We start from the raw sequence: 7,106 nt of genomic DNA on the forward strand, positions 1-7,106 counted from the left end.
GCAAGGATCATTCATTCAGTTTAAAGAAAATCCTGTCTTGAACAGGTACTGCCAATTTTGTTTGTTTGTTTTTTTGCTTCTGGTGGAACACACATAGGAACTTTTTTCTGACTTAAAAAAAAAAAAAAACCCTCTAATCTTTTATCATTTTCTCCTCTGTACCTTTTCTCTCCCTCTTCCTAAACATGTAATATTAATTCCATCTTTTACATTTTCTTCTTCATATTATTGATGCAGTTGCCCAAAACCATAGTAAGCATTTCATACCTACCCAAATGACTTTAGGAACTGGCTGAGTTTCTTCTTCCCTTTGCCCTTCATCGATCAGTATTCCCAGGATCTTTCAGCATCTGGGCTACTGCTCCTCCAGACTCCTTAATTTCACAAGGCTCCCTAACTTTTTTGATTTTATGGATTTCCCTCTCTATCAATCTTGGTCTGTCAAATTCAGATGCTGGATCTCATCACCACTAGGACTTACTAAACTTCTGAGATCTCTTAACTCAGAATATCCGTTCTCTATCCCAATTGCTTTATTGTTTTCTCCCAAGCTCACCTGTCACAACTTGCCAGACCTGCCCTCTGATGCCACCCTTTCTAGTACTTTTCATTGCTCAGCCCCTCCCATTTGACTCAGTTCCTCCTGGCTCCACAGGACTCCACTCAGCCTTAGAGTCCAAGGTCCACGGCTTTGTACTGCCCTTGCCAGTTGCCTAGCCTTCCTCACTCTCTTGTGCTTTGCTCTGTCCACTGTATCAATCTCTTCCCAGAGGTCTCTGGGTCTATCCTTAAAACACACATTGTCCATACTGGGTCCAGAAATGAAAGAGGCCAATGGAAGAGGTTTGTTCCTTTGTTAACAGGAGTTTTTTGGATGCAAAAAAGAGAAAAACATCCACTTAAATTGGCTTAAAAATGGGGAAATTTATTTCATGTAACATAATATCCAAAGGTAGGGCAGGCTCCAGGTGCAGTATTCCAAGGCTCTGGCTCCATCTTTCTGTGATTCTTTTTGTTCTGCCCTCATTAATGATCAGCGTCATCCTCAGACTGGCCACAAAATGACTGCAGTATTTCCAGGTGTCACATTCAGATACAACCATGTCCAGAGAAATAGAGGAGACTCCTTTTTCCAAAAAATAGTGAACACCTATTTCACAGGTCCTTGTAGATCCTCCTTCACATCTCATTGGCTAGAACTGGGTAACATGCCCATCTCTAAACCAATCATAGACAATGAAATGGAACTACTGGGATTTATTGAGACCAAACGGTCTTTGCCTCTAGATCTGAGACTTATGTGGGAGGGGTTATACCTGAACAAACAGTATTGGGCCTCTGCAGGCAGTGAAGGAAGTGAAAGGATGTTGAGTAGGTAATCTGCTATATAACAGTATCTGCTACCGCGTGAAATGGTGAACCACTGAGAGGATTTTATACCCATAAAAGCTAAAAATTTTGAGCTTGAAGGTTGATTGTTCATTCAGCCGTTAACACTCTTGTAAACTTGGCCAGGGGAAGTTCTTTTGTTAGTTTGTTTCTAGAAGAGAGGAGGTGAGGATAGGGGAGATCCTTTTCGGTTTGTGACCCCTGGGTTGTAGGTTTTCATTTGACTTCCCACAGTCTACTTTCTCCATCTATGTTGAACACATCCAACCTCACCCTTCCATCTGAACAAAACTCCTCCTTTCTTTCTTTCTTTCTTTCTTTCTTTCTTTCTTTCTTTCTTTCTTTCTTTCTTTCTTTCTTTCTTTCTTTCTTTCTTTCTTTCTTTCTTTCCTTCTTTCTTTCTTTCCTTCTTTCCTTCTTTCTTTCTATTTTTGGCTGTGTCGGATCTTCGTTGCGGCATGTGGGATCTTCATTTTGGCAGGCGGGATCTCTCACTGTGGCACTCAGGCTCTTTGTTGTGGTGCACAGACTTCTCTCTAGTTGTGGCCTACAGACTTCTCACTAGTTGTGGCCTGCAGGCTCCAGAGCACATGGGCTCTGTAGTTTGTGGCACACAGTCTCCCTAGTTGAGGCGCGCAGGCTCCCTAGTTGCCATGTGTGGGCTTAGTTCTTCCGTGGCATGTGGGATTTTAGTTCCCCAACCAGGGTTCGAACCCACGTCCCCTGCATTGGAAGGTGGATTCTTTACTGCTGGACTACCAGGGAAGTCCTCTCCTTCTTCTTAATGAAATAAAAAATCACATTTTAAGGCAAGACAAGAAAAACATAAAAATTTTCAGGGACTTCCCTGGTGGTGCAGAGGTTAAGAATCCGCCTGCCAATGCAGGGGACATGGGTTCGAGCCCTGGTCCAGGAAGATCCCACGTGCCACGGAGCAACTAAGCCTGTGTATCACAACTACTGAGCCTGTGCTTTAGAGCCTGTGAGCCACAACTACGGAGCCTGCATGCAACAACTACTGAAACCTGCGCACCTAGAGCCCATGCTCCACAACAGGAGACGCCACTGCAATGAGAAGCCCATGCACCACAACAAAGAGTAGCCCTTGCTTGCCGCAACTAGAGAAAGCCTGAGAGCGGCAACAAAGACCCAACGCAGCCAAAAATAAAATTAATTAATTAATTTAAAAAAACATAGTGATTGGTCAGGGACCTATACTCAATATTTTGTAATAACCTATATGTGAAAAGAACCTACAAAAGAATATATATATGTGCGTGTGTGTGTGTGTGTGTGTGTGTGTGTGTGTTTGTAACTGAATCACTTTGCTGTAAACCTGAAATTAACACATTATAAATCAACCATACTTCAATAAATATAAATATTAAAAAAAAGACAGTGATTGGTGCAGAACAGACTGGTCAGACAACCTGGGGAGATACTGGGCCACACTTCATGGAGGTCCTTAGCTTAAATACTTATGACCTTATTAATGTTACTAGCTGTATTCTTGTATTCTGCCTATTTTACAAGATTATTATTTCTTGCATTACCAAATATGTGACTGAGCCTCAGGTAAAATTAATGATGCCTAAGTGACCTGAGATGATTGACCAAATATATAGTCCTATAAGACCAATGATTGTAATAGTGTAACTCTAGATACGGGAAGAAGCAACAAGAGGGAGCCATTTCCTGGACCATAACAGACTAGTAAGACAGGCAATCCAGAGACTTTTGGCTGCTGTTAACAGGGCCTAGTCCAGCAATAGCACTGAGTGGCCTATCAATGAAATCCTTGCTGACCTGGGAATGAGCATTCCTAGTGCTCTGGAACAAATTGGTCACCAAATGCCTCCCAAACCTTGGTCGAAATTAAGACCGAAAGGGAAGTGATCGATAAACAAAGAATGTTGAGACCTCCCTGGTGGTCCACTGGTTAGGACTCCACGCTCCCAATGCAGAGGGTCTGGCTTCGATCCCTGGTCGGGGAAATAAGATCCCACATACTGCAACTAAGGCTTCGCCCTGCAACTACTGAGCCCACTCTCTGCGTGCCGCAACTAGAGAAACTGCATGCTGCCAGGAAGACCCAGTGCAGCCAAAATAAAAAAAAGAAAGAAAGAAAGAAAGAAGGAAGGAAGGAAGGAAGGAAGGAAGGAAGGAAGGAAGGAAGAAAGAAAGAAAGAAAGAAAGAAAGAAAGAAAGAAAGAAAGAAAGAAAGAAAGAAAGAAAGAAAACGTTGCCCACCATTGAATTCAAGAATCAAGTCCTTAACTGCTGCAGTCACTGACCTACAATACACCCTGAAATGAATTCAGGGCGAAAGATCAGGATGAGGCACTCTGTGCTCTAGGAAAACTGACAGAACTGGCCTTCAGATAGATATTTTCAGGAGAAATTTTTTATAAACCCGGATTCTTGCATCTTCCCATACTTAGAAAAGCTGTCTATTCCCCATGGCTAGTAGCAACCTTCTACTGAGATGTGTGCTTGGTTGCACAAAATCGCCTTACCTCTTTCGAACAGTTCTCAGAGCTCTCTGAGAGACTGCCTCCCGGGTTATAATACTCAGTTTCATTCGAACAAAATTTTCCATTTCTTTCTTAGATGGGCTATGGATTAATTATTTTCATCGACATGCTCGCCCTTCATTTTCACCTTAACTACTCACTCTTACCCCGGCTTCTCAGTCTCACTATAATATGATGGCTCTGCTTGGCTCATTAAGAAGAAGACTGGACTTCCCTGGTGGCGCAGTGGTTAAGAATCTGCCTACCAATGCAGGGGACATGGGTTCAAGCCCTGGTCCGGGAAGATCCCACATGCCGCAGAACAACTAAGCCCGTGTGCCACAACTACTGAGCCCATGTGCTGCAACTACTGAAACCTGCGTGCCTAGAGTCCATGCTCCATGACAAAAGAAGCCACTGCAATGAGAAGCCCGCACACCGCAATGAAGAGTAGCCTCCACAGCTCACCACAACTGGAGAAAGCCCGCGTGCAGCAACGAAGACCCAACACAGCCAAAAAATAATTAATTAATTAAAACAAAAAAAAAAGAAGACTGAAATCATGAACCTGCCCCTGACATCATAACTGGACTATCATCAGTCTTCTCTCTTATTCTTCCCTTTCCTTTATTTTTTTATAAAATTTTATTGGATTATAGTTGATTTACAGTTATGTGTTAGTTTTAGGTGTACAGCAAAGTGAATCAGTTATACATATACATATATCCACTGTTTTTTAGATTCTTGTCCCATATAGGTCATTACAGAGTACTGAGTAGAGGTCCCTGTGCTATACAATAGGTCCTTATTAGTTATCTATTTTATATATAGTAGTGTGTATATGTCAATCCCAACCTCACAATTTATCCCTCCCCAGCCACCCTGCTTTCCCCCCTGGTAACCATCATAAGCTTGTTTTCTACATCTGTGACTCTATTTCTGTTTTGTAGATAAGTTCATTTGTACCATTTTTTAGGATTCCACATATAAGTGGTATCATACGATGTTTGTCTTTCTCTGTCTGACTTACTTCACTCAGTATGACAATCTCTAGGTCCATCCATGTTGCTGCAAATGGCAATATTTCGTTCTTTTTTATGGTTAATACTCTATGGTATACATGTACCACATCTTCTTTATCCATTCCTCTGTGATGGACATTTAGGTTGCTTCCATGTCCTGTCTATTGTAAATAGTGCTGCAGTGAACATTGGGGTGCATGTGTCTTTTTGAATTATGCTTTTCTCTGGGTATATGCCCAGTAGTGGGATTGCTGGGTCATATGGTAATTCTGTTTTCAGTTTTTTTAAGGAATCGCCATACTGTTCTCCATAGTGGCTGCACCAATTTATATTCCCACCAGCAGTGTAGGAGGGTTCCCTTTGCTCCACACCCTCTCCAGCCTTTATTATTTGTAGACTTTTTAAAAAAATTAATTAATTTATTTAATTTTGGCTGTGTTGGGTCTCCGTTGCTGCGCGCAGGCTTTCTCTAGTTGTGGCGAGCGGGGTCTACTCTTCATTGCGGTGTGGGGGCTTCTCGTTGCAGTGGCTTCTCTTGTTGGGGAGCACGGGCTGTAGGCGCATGGGCTTCAGTAGTTGTGGCGCATGGGCTCAGTAGTTGTGGCTCGCGGGCTCTAGAGCACAGGCTCAGTAGTTGTGGCGTACAGGCTTAGTTGCTCCGCAGTATGTGGGATCTTCCGGACCAGGGCTTGAACCCGTATCCCCTGCATTGGCAGGCGGATTCCTAACCACTGTACCACCAGGGAAGTCCCTATTTGTAGACTTTTTGATGACGGCCATTTTGACTGGTGTGAGGTGATACCTCATTGCAGTGTTTTTTTTGTTTGTTTGTTTTTTGTTTTTGCGGTTCGCGGGCCTCTCACTGCTGTGGCCTCTCCCATTGCGGAGCACAGGCTCCGGACGCACAGGTTCAGCGGCCATGGCTCACGGGCCCAGCCGCTCCGTGGCATGTGGGATCTTCCTGGACCGGAGCACGGACCCGTGTCCCCTGCATCGGCAGGCGGACTCTCAACCACTGCACCACCAGGGAAGCCCAAGAATGACCTCTTTAATGAGGCTTTTAATGGTAAGGAGAGTAGGGATGGACAGGTGGAAAGAATGAGTAACTTTTATAGCTTTATTTAATGGGTATTAATTTCCTTGCAGAAAACAGGATTTCTACCAATTAAATGATATTCTAATATGAAGAAAGATATATCTGTACATATATAACCTTGTTCAACAAAGATCTTCTCTTTGGAGATACAAACTCATGAATAGGCCTAAACTGGCTGTACATATGTTCATTTATTATGGGTAGATTTCCCATTTTACAAACAAACCTCTTATTTATGGGAAGAGGTTCAGGGTTTCAGAATGTCTTTAGTACATATTTCCTGATACTGGGGCAGGGGGATGGGGCAGAATTCCCCTGCTATCCATCAGATTACATCCACTTGAAGCTGCAGGGCATTCTGCAGGGGTACTCTTCTACTCCAGAGTTAAATAGATATAAAAACAATGCATAAAGAATAATCCCCTGGGCTTCCCTGGTGGCGCAGTGGTTGAGAATCTGCCTGCTAATTCAGGGGACACGGGTTCGAGCCCTGGTCTGGGAAGATCCCACATGCCGCGGAGCAACTAGGCCCGTGAGCCACAACTACTGAGCCTGCGCGTCTGGAGCCTGTGCTCGGCAACAAGAGAGGCCGCGACAGTAAGAGGCCTGCGCACCGCGATGAAGAGTGGCCCCCGCTTGCCACAAGTAGAGAAAGCCCTCGCACAGAAACGAAGACCCAACACAGACAAAAATAAATAAATAAATAAAATTAAAAAAAAAAAAAGAATAATCCCCTGGCAACCACATATACCCTCTGATCTTATCAAACTATAATTTGCTTACTTTTCCTCAAGTAAAACGTTCTAATTCCTCTCTCTTTACCAATCCCCTGCAACATCCCCCTTTTTTTCCTCCCAGTTTAATCTGGAATCCTATATAAGCTTCTATCCAAATACTACCATTTCAAGGGCCAGGCAAAGTACCATCTTGCCACTGATGGACAAAGTCCTCCCTGACTATTCTACCCTACCGTAATCTAGGTTCTGATCCTCTCTAGCCTTTATCAAGCATTTGGATCTAATGCTTCCTAATACCATTAAACTAGTTTTTCATAAGCTTTTGACTTATCTTCCAATTAGACTGTAA

This window comes from Globicephala melas, chromosome 4, assembly GCF_963455315.2.
Source record: "Globicephala melas chromosome 4, mGloMel1.2, whole genome shotgun sequence".
Taxonomy (NCBI): domain Eukaryota; kingdom Metazoa; phylum Chordata; class Mammalia; order Artiodactyla; family Delphinidae; genus Globicephala; species Globicephala melas.